This window comes from Xenopus laevis, chromosome 6S (genome assembly GCF_017654675.1).
Source record: "Xenopus laevis strain J_2021 chromosome 6S, Xenopus_laevis_v10.1, whole genome shotgun sequence".
Lineage (NCBI taxonomy): Eukaryota > Metazoa > Chordata > Amphibia > Anura > Pipidae > Xenopus > Xenopus laevis.
Genome location: NC_054382.1, coordinates 59,762,715 through 59,780,257, shown reverse-complemented (window position 1 = coordinate 59,780,257; position 17,543 = coordinate 59,762,715). Strand labels below are relative to the sequence as shown.

Sequence of the window (17,543 nt, the reverse complement as noted above, 5' to 3'; positions counted from 1 at the left end):
CACTGCATACAAAATCCTATCCTTTATTATTTTCAAGTATGAAATCCACCTTCCCTGTACATTAAACACTGTCTTTTATAATGTATAATGTCCCTGGAGTGCCACTACCCATGACCCTTTTTATGCTTATTTTGTGCCTAAGTGTCTCTCAATATATGATGCCTTTTGGCAGTCACTATCTATTCTGTGCTTGTGGTGCCTCTATCAAGTGCTTTTTGTTTGTTGTATAATGTACTTTATGCTCACTGATGTAACATTATTACATGGTCAAGATGTTAGGCCTTTACCCATTACCCTCAGTGTGCACTAGATTCTACCCCCTTCCACTTTAGGTGCTTCCATGATTCATTCTGTAGACCCAATCTAGTGCTCAACTACATCTCTTAATATTCTTGGACAGGCAAAGCTATATAGTGGGTTTTATTTGGAAAAAATGGAAGTTAAAAGGGAAAATTACACACTGTAACACCTGCATTTCATGACCACTGCAAAAAGAAGCTCTGCTTTTTCCCCTGCTCTCCTCAACCAACTGACCTCCTTTGAATAAATCAATGCATGTTTGCTAGGGTAATTTAGACCCTAGCAACCAGATAGCTAAAAATGCAAACTGGAGAGCTGCTCAATAAAAAGCCAAATTACTCAAAAACCACAAATAATAAAAAATGAAAACCAAATTGTCTAAGAATATCACTCTCCACATCATATTAAAAGTTAATTTAAAGGTGAACAACCCCTTTAAAAGCTCATTTTCTTAAAAACCTCAACCAACACTTCTATCAAGCCATAAAGGTTTGGCTTTGCAACATTGTTCCTTGCTTACAAAGGGCATATATTCACATATATGTTAATTAAGCAGCATTTTAAAGACATCACATTGTAGAGATGCCCATAAACTGCAAACGTCTGCAAGTCTAAAGTTTAGGATTTTAATTACTTCCTTATAGAGTTATCTCAGCAACATAATCTCAGAGGAGACCATGTTGTGATTACTATTCCCTATACTACCCATACAAATGATAGACATGAATTTTGTATTATAAATTATAATTAGATCCAAAAGAGAGTTATTTCCTAGTAGGTTCTAGAACTACCAGAAATAGAAAAAAATGTAACTGAGCATATTTACAAACCTTCTTAGCTTTAACTGAGTAGGCTATACATAATAACAACTTGACTTAGTTGTAAAGGCTCTTCCATTTGTAATAGTAGCTGGACCTTATTCTCATTACTGCTGTGTGGTTTGTAGCATACACCAGTGATACTTTTCTTTGCCTGTAGCCTAGCCAAAATATTTTCACACACTCCCCAGGGCTATTCCTGGTAATTTCCTTAGTACAGGTACATGGCTTTCATTCTTGCTTTACATAAAGATAAATACCTTTTTCCTTTTTAACTCCTCTGTCACTCCTAAAAAGGGTGTAACCATTTAAATCCACATCCATATGTTTCATCCCACAAGGTCTCAGTGATACCAATTACATCATAATTTTCAGTTCATGCCATCGACTGCACCTCTCCTATTAAACCTTACAATATGCCAGCAGAGAACCGAGGATACTTGATATTTTTATTATGTAAATTAGACATAGATCTAAGGTTACTGTTAGTTTTTCATGTAACAGTGGGATCACCTTAGCTGGTATACTATGTGCCCCCTCACTCCTCCCCATGATCATACCTCCCAATTGTCCCGTTTTTAGAGGGACAGTGCCTCTTTTGACAGCTCAACCCACAGTCCCTCATTTGTACTGGAAAGTCCCATTTTTCTCTGCACTGAACAGCCAGAAAAATAAACAAAGTTTCTAACTTAATTAATATGTGCACAACCTTCTCAACCTCCAGTATGAGATCTTTGTTCAGAAAAGAAGGAAAACTTCAGAGTTGACTCTGCAGTTACCAGTATAATCTTTTCTCTTCATGCAGGAGTTGGTAGTAGTGATGGGTAAATTTGACCCATTTCGTGTCACTAAAAGTCAATCTGCGTTTTTTTACGCGACAATTTTTCAAGAAGTGCAACATTTTTTTTTACTACCAAGCAACATTTTTTTTCTGTCTATGGGTGTCTTTTTCTCAGCAAAACAAAATATTTCCCTCAACCCTAGTTGGGAGTCTGATTCTTAATGACAGTTAGGTCTAATATAGCCTTTGGGGGTCCTCATTTTGCCTTGAAGATGCTTTAGAACTTATTTTTTTAAAACCAGAATTTTCGTTGCATGCAGGATTTGTTTTGGAATCAGTTATTTGAGTTGGCTACTATACATCTGCTAGGAAAGAGACCTCCAAAAGATATTTTAGACTTAATTGTCAGTCAAAATCAGACTCTAGATTACTGCATGAAGAGAAAATAAAGAGAGACAGATGCTGAAATGTAAATAGTGAAGCTTTACCTGATTATTTAAAAAAACAGCCAGAATTTCTAATTGATTATATTTACAAACTTTCTTGTTTCAGTATGATGAAACTTATATTATAAACACAGCTAACCTCTTTCAAACAATGTTTACCTTCATGTTTGATTATCTTAGTATTCTGGTAAATAAGCAGTGGTGTTCTTGTATTATGTCATTTGGCACATGTGTATCAAAGGGATTGTTCACCTTCCAAACACGTTTTTTCAGTTCAGTTATTTTCAGATTATTAAATTTTTGTTTTTACAGTTTTTCCAAATTTTACGTTAAAAGTTTAATATTTGTGTCTCTGGTGTTTTAGACTCCCTGCTCAGTGATCTAGTTGCAGATTCTAAACTGTTACAATTTGATACTATTGTATCAATTATAATAGTTGCCTGTAATGAAACTCAGGGATTCTCATCAGCAGTGCCAAAGATACAAAATGTATCAACTAAATGTATCAATCTAGAACAGTTACAGAGTCAGTGACCCCCAGCTGCTTCAGAAAGACATACAATAAGAAGGTGAAAATGAAACTTGACACTTTTTATTTTTGGTGAATAGTTATGGGCGAATCTGGCCCATTTCGCCAAATTTTCACAAAATGTTGAAAATTCTACAAAATGCAGAACATCAAATTGTTTTTGTCACATAACAATTTTTCACACCTATTGGAGTCTATGGGCGTCATTTTTGCAGCAAAACTCTGCATAAAAATTTTTCTCATAACTATTGGTGAACTATCTGAACCCAACTAAACTGTAAAAAGTCTTTGAAGATTATCAACCCGTTTCAAGCTCTTCTCTTTTGGCATTTCTACTGCTCCAGGAACTGTCAACTAGCTTCTATTAACTTGTGAAGCCAAACTAAGGAAGTAGGAATTTTCTGTCTATAATTATTTGGACAAGATTACTTGGACAAGATTATTTGGATAATATCCTGTTTGCAGCCAGGATCACAAAAACCTTTCTGGTTCAAAGATAAATTGTCCTACACTTTCTCAAGAAGCATGATTAATTAACCAATAACTGAGAAAAGATGGACAGAGCCAACTCAGTGTTTGGTTAATTACAGAGTGTCCAGCTACAGAGTCGCTATCCACAGAAGCAAGCCCCATAGGAATCCCAAGGGTTCTATTTATACAGTGGCAGTGGGTTCAGGGGCAACTCATCAAACCTCACCAACCTCAAACTAAGGTAACTCTAACTACAAAGTATTACATATTCTGGAAACTTGTTCTCACCCCTTTATCCCGCAGTTAGGGGTAAACAAATCATTTTACCATGTTTCACAGAAAAAAAAACACCCATAGACTCTAATGTATATTTAAAAAAAAAATCTGTGAACTAGAAAATATGCCCATTGACTTCAATGTGTTTGGCAAATTTTTCATTTTGCGTTTTTGAAGCGAAATGGGTTTAGATTCACCCCAAACTACTGACATACTTCGCTATATAGCAACTGGGAAATCAAAGTATTGGACAAAATGAAACCAAAACAATTAAATAAACAACCCCATGAAAACATACTGGACAATGAAATGAAGGTTTAATTGGGGTGTAAAGAGTGAAGAACTCCAGATATTATATTCATTTGGTAATCAATCATAAAGGTGTTTGCTGTCTTCCTTCTGACTGATATTTACAGATCTGTCTCAACATCTGGTCCACTAGAATACCTGCTGACCAGGAGTTGGCCATTGCTCTGGTAAAATGTTCTTTTAACATTTTGAACACTACACCATTTACCTTAAGACAGTAAAGAAGGAAGCTGCTTGACCTCTTCTGAACACCAAGGCCAGTTTGGATGTCTCAAATTGAAACACTTGCCACTTATGCTGTACTTTAACTCAAAACATTTTTTTGGGATTTTGATGACCATAAATTGCTGGCTTCAATTGCTGGCTTCCACACTTTCTTGTGACCAACTCAGAGTCGACATGACTTTCTGAAAGAGTGAGAATTCAATTATATCCAATGACCAATGACCTGTTTTAAGTACTAAGATGAAAGTCCCACAACCCTAATGAAGCAACTAATCTTCAAGGAAATTTCATATTTACTGTATTTATACTAACATTTTGGATAATGTGCCAAGCTTATCCTATATACTAATCGAAGGCCTATCTATGTCCCGAGTGGAGGGGAGGCAGATGCGCACGCAACTTCGGTTAGGATCTATGAGATGCGCGCGCAACTTCAGCCGAAAGACATAGATGCAGCCTTCGATTAGCAGATGTGCTGGAAGGTTAGGATCAGAACAGGTTAGGATCGGGGAGGCAGATGCGCTGGAAGGTTAGGATCTAGGGAGGCAGATGCGCTCACCGTCTCCTTCTGCCTCCCGCCGCCTCTTCTTTCCTGCTCACTCAGGCGGCGACCGCTGGAAGGTTAGGATCTAGGGAGGCAGATGCGCTCACCGTCACACTAGGGGAACCGGTTGCGTACCTGCACGAAAGTCTGTATAAGCGTCGGCCATCTTGCTACTCCTCTGCGACTTTGTCATCCGCCCACTGCCAAATCCGCCCACTAAAGTCTGTATAAGCGTCGGCCATCTTGCTACTCCTCTGCGACTTTGTCATCCGCCCACTAAAGTCTGTATAAGCGTCGGCCATCTTGCTACTCCTTTGCAAGTTTGTCTAAGGGCGGCGCTAGCGTCACTCTAGGAGGGGAACCGGTTGCGTACCTGCGTGGGTGGCCATTTTAAGCAAAACGGGCTATATTATCTCCAAAAAATATTGATGTTGACATGATAAACAACCAAGTGATTGCATTACTTCCTGGACAAAGCTGTGTCTTTCTGAGTACTGACTGTATTGATTCTGAAGACGAAAGTGAGAAACTTAATTTCCCATTAGAATATTTAAACACTATCAACCCTGCTGGATTACCACAACACAATCTTATACTCAAAGTAGGAACAATAGTCATGCTGTTAAGAAACCTTAACACTAAGCAAGGTTTATGTAACGGTACACGGTTGGTTGTGAAGACCATGAGACAAAATGTTATCAAGGCAGAAGTGCTTACAGGATCCCATAGCGGTGATACTGTTTTGATTCCCAGAATTGACCTTACCAGTTCTGACCAGGAATTACCTTTTAAACTTAAACGATGACAATTCCCCATTAAGGCTGCATTTGCCATGACAATCAACAAATCACAAGGACAAACATTGGATAAAGTCGGCATTTACCTATCTGAGCCTGTGTTTGGTCATGGTCAACTTTATGTTGCATTTTCAAGAGTGCAGCGTTCATCTGATGTTAAAGTCAAGATTTTAAGTACAGCTCACCAGGGAGAACTCATTCAAGGACAGGAGAACATTTTCACAAAAAATGTTGTTTATAAAGAAATTTTTCATTAACACTTTACTAACAATAAACTCAAAATTTAAGAATTCTAATAGCAGATAGGTAATAACAAGCAATAGGCACAGATTTACTCTACATCCCCACAAATTAGCGTCGCCAGTTGCTGCCTGGGGATGCAGAGTGAATCAGCACCCATCGCATTTTGCTGGCTCACTGTTGTTACCATTCTTTCATTAACGATTCTTTAGAGAATCGGGGGTTTACTGGTTAATCCTAAACAAAATGTAATATTTTTATTAAAAACGCTAAACAATATGTCCTATAAAACAATTGAAACTTTTTTCATAAATGAAGGTTAGACAGTTGCTTACAAAAATGTATATTTGTGGATAAATTTGTCATATGGACGAAAATTCAAATTTCGAAATTTATCATCTACTGTCGACTTCGACCATTCGCCATCTAAAACCTGCCAAATTGCTGTTTTAGCCTATGGGGGGCCTCCTAGAAACTATTTGGAGTCAATCGGAAAAATCTAAGTTTTTTGGGGAAATTGTATTATTCGAATGCACTATTACTTCAATTCGTACGATTCAAATTCGATTAAAAACGGACCTATTCGATCAAAAATAGGCCTATTCAGGGGGAAAAAAAATTGCTAAAATCATAAACCCAGCATTCAGAATTTAGAACATTAATATACAAAATTGTATGTAAGCAGATATATATATAATTTTATATTAAAGAAATACATTGCAGTGAGTAATCTTCAGCGCATAATGCATTTGTTAATTTTAGATCTTTGTGTAGGAGCTATGACTTGAACAGCCGGTTGCAGCCTTCATTAGAGGAAAGCAGGCAGTCAGAGACAGGCGAATCCAAATCATGCTGTGAATGCGATTAGCTTGAAGCTGGTCATTATTTTTTCACATTAAAATGCAATCCTTTCTGTTATGGAACTATATTTGTGTTATTTGTATTATTTACTCTTTGCTTCTAGATACAGCTCTCAAGCTTTTGGGAAATCACACTGTAGAATGGCACACTGAACTGTAGATGGGGACATGGGACGAAGAGTGCTATTGATCTTTTGTTTGGACTTTACCAGTGAGAAGGTTTATAAACAGCAACAAAGCCATCAAGGACCAAGAAAGGTACATGATTTGTTTTCATAAGTTTCCAATTTATGGAATGTTATTATTTACTATAACTCTATAACAAATCTTTACTTTGTATTAAAGTAGAAATGTAAGTTTATCAATTTTGACTGTTTTATAAATGGCGCATAAATGCACATATAAAATTTTCCTAGACTAATGTATATGTATCACTTTGTCTTTTTTCAGTCTAACATTTCAACAAACTGAAAATAACTTTGACCATAAATAATATTATATATATTAATATATTATATTAATATATTATATTAATATAACAAAAAATATTGCGAGTAACTTTTTACAAAAATTTTAAATTTTTAATAAAACATATTTTACTTATTACCAAAAATAATACATCAAGAGAGAAAAAAATTTATATTCTTTTTTACACTTAGAGGCAGATTTATCAAAGGTTTAAAAAATTTGAACTTTGAGCTAGAATTTGTACTTCGACTCGAGAATAGTCCAAATTCGATTTGATTTGAAAAAAAATAAAAAATTCGAATTTTGAAATTTATTATGTACTGTCTATTTAAAAATTCAACATCAACCATTCGGCATCTAAAACCTGCCAAATTGCTGTTTTAGCCTATGGGGGACCTCCTAGAACACACTTGAAGTCAATTGCTGGACTTTGAATCAAATTCGATCGAATGTGCTATTACTTCATTACATACTATTCGAATCTTAATTCGATTGGAAAACAGACCTATTCGATCGAAAATGGACCGATTTGGGCAAAAAAACTTTGTTTCAATTTCGGTTGTTATTTTTGAATTCGTATCTCGAAGTTTTTGCAATTCGAAATTTGACCCTTGATAAATCTGCCCCTAAGGGGAAGATTTATCATGGGTCGAATTTAGAGTTTATGGGAGCTTATAAAAACTCCCATAAATTTATAATTCGAAAATAAAATAATTTTTAATTTTTTTTAAATTCAGCAACTATACTGTAAAAAAGTACTTCAAGATTCAAGCTTAATATTAAAAGAAAAAAGAAATTTACATTTTTCCATAACTGAAACTAAAAGGTGCTTTGGCATAACCTCAAACCTTTATTACTACATGTAGAGGCACATTTATCAAGGGACAAATTTTGAATTGATGTTCCCATGTGAATTTTTTAAAACTCCCATAAATTCTAAATTTGACTGGTCGAAATGTATTAATAAAATCAAATTTATTTTAATCGGACAAATTTAAACTCAAATGTCAGGAAGGCTGCAAATATCTCCAAATTGATCCCTGCACCTCTCCCATTGACTGAAACAGTAATTCAGCAGGTTTTAGGTGGCGAATAGTCAAATTCGAATTCTTAAATGGCCAGAGTATGATGATGAATCTCGAAAATCTAATTCTAATTTTTTTAAAAACTCGAAACGATTTTGGATAACTCCCTAGTTGAATTTGACAGTTTTGACTGAATTCGACCCTTGCTAAATCTGCCCCATAGAGTTCATGCTTATTTTGAATTCATATCATATTGAAACGTGTCAATAGATTTTAAATGTAACTAAAATAAAGCATATTATTTTAACTCTATGCTGATGTGAGCGACATGCTGTGAGTGCTTTCTAATTGGGAACTGTACTACATGTGGTGAACACCCGGCCTTTGGCTGCAAGTTTGGTGAGTGCCGATTGCAAGGAAGGATTTTTATATATATATATATATCTATATATATATATATATATCTCTATATATATATCTCTATATATATATATATATATATATATATATATATATATATATATATATATATATATATATATATATATATATATATATATATATATATATAGACATATAACTAGATAGGTGCACTCAGATAGCCATGGTGATGCCTAGGTGCTGGAACAAATATTCATATCTATAAAGCAAAAAAACTTCCGCACACATAGGTCTTGATAAGTGAAAAAAAGCTGGGAGATTTATTTCAACGTTTCAGCTTACAAACTCAAGCCGTCATCAGGAAGGGCAGAGCCTAACGTGAACATGAAGTTATATACACACACAGGATTCAAAAATGGCGCCAAAACCATGCCAGTGACATCACGAAAAGTGGGTGTGGTTATAGTACTGAGTGCATCAGTGATAGTGTCAGGGAACTGAGCCAATTGTGTGCATTGTATCAGTGGTAGTGTCATAGGAGTGCACCTATCACGTATAGGTGAATACTACAGTGACTCCCAATGCTAATTAAACAACCAGTATCAAATTACGTGATTGTTGTGACAGGGAAAAACATACCCTGTGAGTGAAATAAATAAAAACAATCAAAGGATCTCCCTACGACCTTATATATTAAGGTCAGGAAGTATCCCCCTCACCTACCTCCGTGGTGGGGGCTGACAGCCAAATTACCTTTGCCCTGTGTCGCCTCCAATGCAGGTACGGAGGAAACGTACTAAATGCAGGACCTGTTACCTGTTTGCAACATTGTTAAGCCTTTCGAGTTGCCTTGTGTGATCTGTGCCAATTGTTGTACCACACATGTTACATCCCAACACTATACTGACCTTTGCAGCATTCTACAGCACAAGCGAGACTTCCACGTGACTATTAAAGGTCGCAACCAATCAGGGTCAGTACGGACCCAACTTTTGCCATAATGTCAGACTGCGCCCACCGCTCAGCAATAGGAGAGACCTCCACTCTTTCTGCACTCCGACCTGTGCGGTGTTCACTGTATGCGCTATGAGTGCACCCTTGTCACATTCGAATCTATTGCTGAAAAGACCAATGTATAGTCTCTGCTGGAAGGGGGCGGAGAATTCAGTCTCCCTGGTCTGATGGACAGCGCTAAAGGCAAATAGGCTTTAACTGTTCCCAGTCTTACATCATTACAGGTCCTGCCTCACGTAACCCGAAACCCTGTCTGGGGCCGTCGTTCGACTATGGCTGATCTACACCTCACCAAAGAGCAGAAAAAATTCCTGTGAAGACGGAAAAAAGAACAATACACATAGGGGCAGATTCACTAAGGGTCGAATTTCGAAGTTAAAAATACTTCGAAATTCGACCCTCGAATTGAAATCCTTCGACTTCGAATATCGAAGTCGAAGGATTTAGCGCTAAACGTTCGTTCGATCGATCGAAGGATTTTTCGTTCGATCGAACGATTAAATCCTTCGAATCGAACGATTCGAACGATTTTAATCCAACGATCGAAGGAAAATCCTTCGATCAAAAAAAGGTTAGCAAACCTATGGGGACCTTCCCCATAGGCTAACATTGACTTCGGTAGGTTTTATCTGCCGAAGTAGGGGGTCGAAGTTTTTTTTAAAGGGAAAGTACTTCGACTATCGAATGGTCGAATAGTCGAACGATTTTTCGTTCGATTCGTTCGATTTCGTTCGTATTCGAACGAATTTAACCAATTCGATGGTCGAAGTACCCAAAAAATACTTCGAAATTCGAATTTTTTTCATTCGAATCCTTCACTCGAGCTTAGTGAATCGGCCCCCTAGTGTAACCAATCACTAAGTTTCATATGTATATATGAAGAAAGCCCACAAATAGGGGCCAAAACTTTGGATAAACGTTTTTCTTTTTTCACCATTATGAAAGACCTGTGAGTGCAGTTATTTTGCTCATGTATATAATAGTGCTGGTGGTGTCCACACACAATTCTCTATGAGACTGAGGTGCACGATCAATATATTAAAGTATAGCAATATATTAAATGCAGAATGATGAAGGATCAGCACACTCATTGATTCTTGTGAATGAAGTGTTTATCTGTAACACAGAATTCTATCAAACTTTAACCACTAAACAAGTGTGTTGATCCTTCATCATTCTTTGTGTGCATATATATACAGATGAAGCCACTTGGATTTGTGAGTTAAATGCGTCATGACTCAGGCTTAATTGAAGAAACTGTGTTATCTAAAGTCATCTTAACTCATTTAATGCATCTAACCCTTTCATTAGCATACCAAAGCACCATTGTTCACAATGGTGAATGCTTTAATTAGATGGGATGTTGTGGCACAGTTTTCTGTGTTAAATGAGATAAATGGGATATCTGTGTTTAGTTATTCTGTGTCAAACAGACAAACCAAAGTGGCTGCATCTGTGTATATGTGTGTGTATATATATATATGATTTGACCCTTGAGAAAGGTCCCAGAGGGGACCGAAACGTCACGTTGGCTGTACTGCACATATATAACCACATAAAGAATTTTTCACAGAAACCCCTGGAGTTGCTGGTCATTTGAACATTGTATGGATTTTTTACCGTGCACCCAGGTAATCGATGTGATACGGTGTGCCACCCAGACGAACACACATATATATATATATATATATACATATATATAATGTACTTTGTTGTTGCAGGCCATCAATCGTTCTTTTTTTTTAATTAATACCATGTAGTACAATGTCTGAGCAAGATAAATTGAGCCTGGAAATAACCGAAGAATCAGGAAAAGAACAGACCTCTACAAAAACTAATCAAGCAGAAAAGGATGAGAAGGTATGTTTAACTAAAAGAGAGATCCGGCTATAACTAAAACAAAAGGATCAAGCTGATGTCATATTACATTCATTTCCATGTATCATATCTGCATTATTTTACTAATGGGATTGCAATCACTAAATTAAATTGCATATTATTAATAAAATTTTATTTTTCCAATTCATATAAATATCTGTTTAAAATAATTCCTAAATTAATTAATTCATTAGAATGACTCCTCTGTGTTAACCAATATTTCACTATGGTCCAAGCATTTTTATATACTGGATATACAGGGTAGTAACAAATTAAAGAATGAGGAGAGCACTTATCAAAAAAAACGCTGTGGTTGTATTTATTTAGGGCTACTACATGACATGTTTCGGGTCATTACATACCCTTTCTCAAGAAAGTACTTGAGAAAGGGTATGTAATGACCCAAAACATGTTGTGTAGTTTTTTTGACAAACTGAAAGGGCAGTGTGGAGAACGTCTTTTGCTTACCGGTATACTGGATATAGTGTTGCAAAATCCGTGCGTATTTACTGATGGTGCTCAATCTGGGAACCTTGCTGCAAACTTTGTTTTCCGTTATCCATTCACAAGTAGAGAATCAGATGGCACACACTCGGGCAAGCATGCTAAATAATCAAAGTTTATTGAGATCTCCACAAACTTCGATTATTTAGCACGATTGCCCGAGTGTGTGCCATCTGATTCTCTACTTGTGCAAGCATTTTTATAAACTGAACTACAAACAAAAACAAAGCACAATTTGTTAGATCATGCTTTTCATACAGAGATAACATACACATTGGTACTTAACACAGTGTTAATAAGTAACACAAAGAGAATTGATTTGTCGGTAGCTCTTTTATGATTGTTTAACCTGTTTTACTCTACAGATACAGAACCAACATAATATGAGACCCAAGGTAAATAATTATTTGACACATTTATTTTTTTTTTATTTTTATTCTGTTTATACTATTAGATGACTAAACATACATTGGGGTAATTTAATTGTAATGGGGAAATGTTATATGTGTCGCAAAAAACGTTCGCAGATACCTTTGTGAACGTTAGCGACCATGTTTGCTTCCTTTTTGACCGATTACAGACCTCAACATTTGCAGTGTTATGTAGTAAGATTTTGCAATCACAAATCGTTTATTTTGACAAAATATTTTATGAAACTCAGGTGCAGGTGTTAATGATAACCTTTGCTTAGCAATAATGTGCAATGTAATATTCGCCAGCTAATGTTTTTTCATTGCGAGCAGCGCTAAACATTAAAAGTGTAAAATGTAAAAGTAATGCTTGTGATTTCAATAACATTTCCGCACAAGAACATTAAGTGGTGCAAAATCGCATCCCTTAGTGCTCATTCAGAGAGCATTTCTGTGGGAGGTCTGGTTATGTTTGTTTAACAGTGGTGTTCATTAGTAAGCTAGCTCAGAGCTGCTCACTTTTGTTTAAAAGCTGAATGGATGGCTGACCACTAATCTTAATATGGATCTACATTTATTTAATTGCTCATACCACACATGATTTATGTAGGAATAGGTAGAATATTTCTAGAAAAAATCTTCTTAAATGCTAGCTGCATCAAGTGAAGTTGCATATTTATTAACTGCCTACCTTTTGCAATGTTTTACAATGTTAATACTTTAGTCTTAGTTGTTATCTCTGAGGCTGAGCATGAGGACTGTTTCACCCTGTACATGCTGTAAATCATTGGCACTGACATATTTTAGACATGCTTTAGACACAGCAGATATTCCACAGATGTGATTTATTTTTTAAGACATTTTAGCTTAAAAGCCTTCTAATTTAAACAAGAAATTGGTCAGGCAGGGTGGGCTGGGGTTCAAAATGGCAATCGGTTCAATCTCCTTCTCTTTCTTCTATTGCAGTCCCCCACTGGGATTCCTAAGGGACCATTGATTTGTGGTTTTTTGAGGTTAAGACAGTTCTTCACAAGTTAGGACAAATTTTAAATGTGAGACCACAGTCTTGGTTATCCTACCCTTCTCCATCTTTGTGGTGTCCCAGGATTAGAAATGATTTAGGCAGATGTTTTGGGGACAACTCCACCTTCTCCTTTTCCTTTTCTCACTATTTTCAGTTGAGTCCAATGGAATTAATTTATCCTGAAATACTTAATTGGTCACAATGAATTTTACCATTTAATCAAATCACTATGGGACAATCTATTTATTAGCACTGCACTTTATTAATTCATAATCTATTAAGGAATTAATTGATTTATTGAAAACTTTATGAATTGAATTAACTAAAAGCACTGCACTTTATAAACTATTAATTGTCTGGACTTATTTATTAAAGGGTCATATTTTATTATACCCAGTACTTTTATGTACATAGTTTTTTAAGGTACTATCAAATGCACTCCACTTAGTTTTTTATATATTTATTAATATAAATGCACTAGCACTTTAATACAAAAACGGGATAACTGCAATATCGAGGTTAAGTTGGGAGTGGCATTTATCCTAATCAAGAGTGGTACCTTATTCAGTATATTTTTTGATAACATTGTGGAATTTCAGCACTGGTGGATGAGGGGTTCTTTTTCTTTTTTTTTAATCACATTTACAGTTTGTGCCATAGAGATATATTATCCAACTGGTTGATCTATCTCATTTGGTTCTTTGTTCTGTTTTACTGTATTTGTGATTTTATCATTGGTTGTCCACTTGTGTAGTGTCATATCATAGCTTTATTTTTTCTTTCTGTATTGTTTAGTCAGGAGCTAAAGGTAAACTTGTGAGAAGTTTGGCTGTTTGTGAAGAACCCTCCTCCAATGTATTTGATGACAATTTTCCTGAGAATCAGGTATGCTCTTGTTCTCCTTTGGATCATTTCAGATATTTACAGTTGGATCTTATGTTAAGAATAAAAAAAACACAAACAGTTCATTTATTTATTTTTTTAAGCAATTAAAGCACAGCAGATAACAGATTCTGAAGAATGCCATTGTATACCGCAGAGCTTATTTGTTGTGTATCCTGTGCTTTTTCTCCTTTTCAGCTTTGATTTGCTGCCCCCATGGCTCCACAGCATCTTGTTTATATAAACTATAGTTGGGTTTCTGAAGCAAACACACAAGTTGTATCAGTGCAGCACAACAGTACATTATATTTTCATTACCTCTAAACATTTTAATTTTTTGGTGTTACTGTTCCTTTAACCAGGAACAGCAGATTCATTGAAGACATAACATAGAATAGAGGTACTTCCTTTGTACACCATGGGGCACATTTAATCAGTTCGAGTGAAGGAATAGAATAAAAAAACTTCTAATTTCGAATGTTTTTTTTTGGCTACATTGACCATGTAAGGTCCCCATAGGCTTTGCAAGCTTTTTTTGGTCGAAGAAAAATCGTTCGATCGATGTATTAAATTCGATCGAACGAATTGCGGTAAATCATGTGATATGCGAAGTCGAAGGATTTACCGCAGTCGAATATCGAGGGTTAATTAACCCTCGATATTCAACCATATGTAAATCTGCCCCCAAATATTTAAATGCATAGATTTACATCCCAGATAAAGTTCACAATGGATATTACTCATAACACAGGTGTTTGCCCCCAGTGTACCTACCCTCTTGAGACCCTACACTTGATGAGTTTCACTGGGAGAACCACCTTGCCTCCTGGGTGGAGAACAATGCTGCTCTTATTAGCTCACACAGTATATCCAACACACCTAAAGTGTTCTATAAGAGTACCATGTTCTGTAAGAGTTGTCTCTTTCATGGGGTCCCTTTTCCCCGACTTTGCTAAGGATCAAGTTAGGGTCTAAAGGGGACCTGTCACCCACACATAAAAAGCTATATAACAAAAGTCCTTTGCAAATTAAACACAAAACCCAAATTATTTTTTAATAAAACATCCATATCTTTAGAAATCTGAGCTGTCAATCATATATTGTCTGCCCTGTCTCTATGCCTCAGGAATATAGGTGTAGCAGTAAATTAGCTTCACTTTCCATACAGCACTTTCTAGATGTCATTGCACTCCTCTCATTGATGGTCAGGGGCACACTGGGGCTGCTGTCCCAGGGCCCCCCTCTGCTGTCCCGACCCTGTTGATGGTCTATAATAGTGTAGCCTATACATAGCATACACTTTAGGCCCCCCCATTGTGGCACATACACAAGATTTGGTGGTGATACAAAAACCTGTCTTAATAAGTGTCCACAAAATGGTGCCTGACTTTTTGATGTGATGTGATTTCCAAGTCTGAAGGAAACAAGATTTAAATAAATTATATAGTGAAAGTAAAGTAATAAAGTTATTTATTATTTCTTAGGGTAGCTGATCCCCTTTAATCTTTCTGAGGCTTTCTTAGGCTCTCCAGAAACATCTACCCCCTAATTGTGTAGAGTCCAAAGACTGCAAGGATTGTAACGTTCTCTGCCCAGATTAGCTCCTGAAATAAGAAAAAGTATGAATTTCATACAAACTCTATAAATTGAAGTCATGATAAACAAAGGTGTATACTATTATGTATGCCATGTTGTTATATCTCTATGAAACGTATATACCATTTATGATTTATTTATGATTTATTGACATGTATATATGTATTTTTTTTATATATTTGTAATAACTGGTGGAACCCCCTCCCCCCAGTGATTGTATTTACTTACCTGATAAACCAGGCCTGTACTCCTGTTGGAAAGAATTGTACTAGGCTGGGTTCCTCTCAGCAAGCACCACAGACCAATCCTCTTCCAGCTACTTCTGCCTTTGCGTGGATACACGTGGACAGTAGAGTGAAAAGCCGAACTTTAATAAAAAAGTCAGCTTTTTCATTTTGAGTCAGCCCTGGGTATTAAAGAAAGACAAAGTGGAAGAAGAGGATTGCTAACAGGAGCACCAGCCTAGGTTATTGACTAAGTGAATACAATCATTGAGGGGGGGGGAGTTGACACCCCCAGTGATTTCACCTTTTATTCTTCTAAAAAAGAGTGGTTCAACTTTGTGTTAACTTTCGATGTGTTATACAATTTCCTATATCTAGCAACTTTGCAATTGGTCTTCACTATTTATTTTTTTACTGTTTTTTATTCATTTGCATTGATTTTCTGCTTCTCTCCAGATTTTAAATGTCACTTAGCACAACAGCCAAAAACCAATTACCCTGTGAGGTTGCTAGGTTATATAGAATCCTAGCAACCAAGTAGAAGTTCAAAAGTAATCAGCATTTAACTTTTTTTTTTTTTTTAAAAAAACAAAAAGAAAAAAAGATTCACAGCTTAATATACCATGTCCAAATATGTATACCTATTTCCAGACAGTGCTTGATACTACACTTAATCTTAAGCTTAACATTTAGATTCATTTATTACAAGAGAAAAAAAAAAAAACACAGAATAGAAACAAAAAATATTTATTCCCCCTAATTGGCGGCTGGGTTTCCCTCTTCCCTTCTCTGTTTCAAGCTCTCTCCATTATCCCTTATTTCCTCTTCTCCCTTTAAATATGTAACACTGAAGACAATAGGGGATCCTTTTCGTAAATCAGCCAGGGCATCCAGATTTTATCATATGTTCCCATGTCATTCTGCAACCTATAATTAAGCTTTTCATTGGTTGCTATGTAGATTATCTTTGCTTTCAAGGATCTTAAAGGGATTGTTCTCTTTTTCCAGTTACTGGCTATAATCAGTCTGGCGGCCATGAGTATGTATTGGCTAAGCTTATAGGCTGACTTTGTCAAGTATTTTGGTTTATTTCCTAATAATATAACCGTAGGATCTTTCCTAAATTTTGTATGTAATATATTTGAGAGCAGTTTGACCACCGAGTCCCAGTATCGCGATACAATTTCGCATTCCCACCATATATGGACCATAGTCCCCTTATCTTTACAGCCCCTAAAACAACAAGGTTCACAGGTAGAGTATATTTTATGTAATCTGGCCAGTACCAAATATGTTCTATGTAAAATTTTAATTGAAGTTTCTTTGACCGCTACACATGCATTTCCCTGGTTCGCTGCCAGGCTACAATGAGACCACTGTTGCATTGTAAGTGATGCATTAAGGTCCTTTTCCCATTTAACCATATATGGGTGTTTCTTTTTACTTAGTGGTGATTGATTAAGCATTCTATAAGTTAAACTAAGAGCTCCTGGTGCAAGTGGAGTTTTAATACATATTGACTCAAAACATGAAGCCGTGAA

General features: G+C 36.1%; 1 long non-coding RNA gene across 1 annotated transcript in view; it reads left to right on the top strand.

Moving 5' to 3' along the window:
• The window catches only part of LOC121395079, a 61,445-nt gene extending 47,595 nt beyond the window's left edge, over positions 1-13,850 (top strand). The window contains exons 2-5 of the long non-coding RNA XR_005962237.1: positions 6,701-6,854; positions 11,245-11,344; positions 12,232-12,261; positions 13,243-13,850. This is a non-coding gene — a long non-coding RNA (uncharacterized LOC121395079). The remainder of the gene's footprint in view (positions 1-6,700; positions 6,855-11,244; positions 11,345-12,231; positions 12,262-13,242) is intronic.
• The last annotated feature ends 3,693 nt before the right edge of the window (positions 13,851-17,543 follow it).